The sequence below is a fragment of the Triticum dicoccoides genome, chromosome 5A, assembly GCF_002162155.2.
Source record: "Triticum dicoccoides isolate Atlit2015 ecotype Zavitan chromosome 5A, WEW_v2.0, whole genome shotgun sequence".
Taxonomy (NCBI): Eukaryota; Viridiplantae; Streptophyta; class Magnoliopsida; order Poales; family Poaceae; genus Triticum; species Triticum dicoccoides.
Genome location: NC_041388.1, coordinates 332,476,570 through 332,479,428, shown reverse-complemented (window position 1 = coordinate 332,479,428; position 2,859 = coordinate 332,476,570).

Below are 2,859 nucleotides of genomic sequence, written 5' to 3'. Positions count from 1 at the left end.
ACATCGTTGGTGGTGCTAATCGAGCAACCGGTCTCGAGCTCCGAGGTGAAAACTTAGGTCTGGCCCGAGTTGGTTATACCTAGCAATGGCGGTGTTTTTACGTCGCTATCTTGTTGAAGGCATTGCTCGGATATACTTGAACTGACTATTGGGGGTGAAAACCTAGATTCTGACCTTGGGTGGTTGGATCCGGTGCCGACGACGCTTAAGCGTCGCTCCCTTCCTGAAGACGTTGTTGTGGAAGAATATCGTCATTCATGTGGTGTTATGAGATGATTGTTGCGGATACGGTCAAAGTTGTAGTTTGCCGATCGCGGAACTAATCGCTTTGTTTTTCCTCACATACATATATCTTTGGTCTTATATGACTTTGCTATCTGCTGAGGTGTTTTTATGTGCGTGCATTGATGTTGACTATGTACATCCTAACTATACATAGGCCAGGTGTATGCTCATTGTATTTGTATCATTTTGGTGCTCCATTTTGAAAAAATAAAATTCATCATTTGTCCAAAAGAAAATACCAAACGTTGGCAAAATTAATACGTGTGAGCCTTTTGAACATGCTAGGCTGTTGCGCTGTATGCATCTTGGTTTATACTAGTACAAATGTCCGTACATTGCATTGGGCTAAAAATATCGTAAAACCTTCGTGTACAGTACATATCATTTTTTATATCCAATTGTGATAAACATCGGTAATAAGTTTATAATGTTATCGCAGGGGTGACACATGAATGTAAAGAAGCCACCCTATGAAGGAGTAGTGGTGCTTGGAATAGTCTACTATTTTTTACTTTCTTGAAAAAAGCAAATATTTCTTTATTTTAAAATAACTAAAGAGTTTTGAAAGTTTTATTAGAATTGAAACATGTTTTGAAGATCAACAATTTTTGAAACATGTTTTTAAAATACGAATTTTGAAATTTTTGTGATCAATTTTAAATGTTTTAGTTAATTGAAACATTTTTGCTATTTTTATGCATTTTTAAAAAAATGAACATATACAAAAGCATGATTTTTTAACAAGAAGAATTTGAAGCACTCTTTATCTTAAAAAATCACACGCTCGGTATCCGCAATTAAAAAAGAATTGTTGGTGCCCGAGACCATGTAGTAGAAAGTTGAGAAAGTCGTCGGGATGTCCTTTGATGGCTCCGCCTTCATCTTAGCACTATCATCGGGTGGAAAAGGAATGGTATAAGTGTTTTTAGCGGGATATACAGGCGTGGAATTGTTGTATACTATTCAAGAATTTAATAACTAATCCAAAATTCTATCTTAGAATTTAAAAAATATTTGAATGCAAGCAAATTTATTTTGGAGGGAAGAGTAGTGCTGCATTGTAGTGGGATTGTTTATATACAGTTGTTTTTGTTAATATTCGAAAGCAAACATGTTTTTACTATGTTGATTATTATTTTTAGAAAATGTTGGTTGTTTGGTTTTTCTTTTGCACTATTCAAACTTGGCCATAAAAAGGCAAACTTTACTGGTAAATTTCAGGTGGTGGCTTCCCCTTCCTCTGAAAGAAGTCTGACCTCTCCCATCATCTCTCTTCCTCACCCATCTATCCCCTCCCGTCCTCCTCTCGTCCGTCATAGCGCCGCCACCAGGAGGAGCACCCTCTTGATCTGGCGCCTCCTTGCACCGCTCCAACGGCACCTTGCCACCTGCCGTTGCCGGCGACCACCAAGCAGGACGCCGCCCCGCGTCGTCCCCTTGTTTTCCTCTCAATCTCGAGCTCCCTCGCGTCTCTCTCTTTCTTTGACAGCTCATGACGGGTTGCGCCTTTTGCGTCCTCCTCTTTGTCGCGCGTCGCTCGCTCATGGCGCCATTCTCGCTCCTCTGCTGCTGACCCTCACCCGCCGAGCGCCTCCAGGTCATCCTCTGTTGCACACTCCAGCAAGCCGCTGCCTCGCCTGGCCCCTCCTCTGTTCCCAGATTATTATTTTTAGAAAATGTGAGTTGTTTGTTTTTTCTTTTGCACTTATTCAACTTGGCCATAAAAGGAAAACTTTTATGGTAAATTTCAGGTGGTGGATTCTCCTTCCTGTGGAAGAAGCCTATCCTCTCCCCTCATCTCTCTTCATCACCCATCAACCCCCCTCGTTGTCCTCATGTTCGTCGTAGTGCCGCCACCAGGAGGAGCGTCCTTGCCTGATCCAGCGCCTCCTTGCACCGCTCCGACGGCCCCTCGCCACCCGCCGCTGGCGGCGACCACCAAGCAGGCCACCGCCCCGTGTCGTCCTCTCATTTTTTTCTCTATACCTCGAGCTCTCGCGCTTCTCTCTCTTTCTCTGGCTGCTCATGACGGGTCGTGCCTTGCCTCCTCCTCTTTGTCGCGCATTGCGCCCCCATGGCACCGTTGCCACTGCTGATCCTCACCCGCCAAGCGCCTCCTGCTTGTCCTATATTGTACGGCCATGCCATCACCTCTCTGCATCGGCCTCCTCTTCCCAACGACGCCTCCGGCCTTGCCTCTGCACATCTCCACGTGCCATCCTTGCCTCCTCATCACACGCCAGCAAGTCGCTGCCTCGTCCAACCCTTCCTTTGCTCATAGATTATTATTTCTAGAAAATGTTGGTTGTTTGGTTTTTTTGCACTATTTGAACTTGGCCATAAAAAGGCAAATTTTTCTGGTAAATTTCAGGTGGTGGCTTCCCCTTCCTCTGGAAAAAGCCTATCCTCTCCCTTCTTCACCCATCGATCCCCCCTCGTCCTCCCCTCGTTCGTCGTAGTGCCGCCACCAAGAGGAGCGCCCTCGCCCAATCCAACGCCTCCTTGCATCGCTCTGATGGCCCCTTGCCACCCGCTGTCGTTGGCGACCACCAAGCAGGCCGCTGCCCCGTGTCG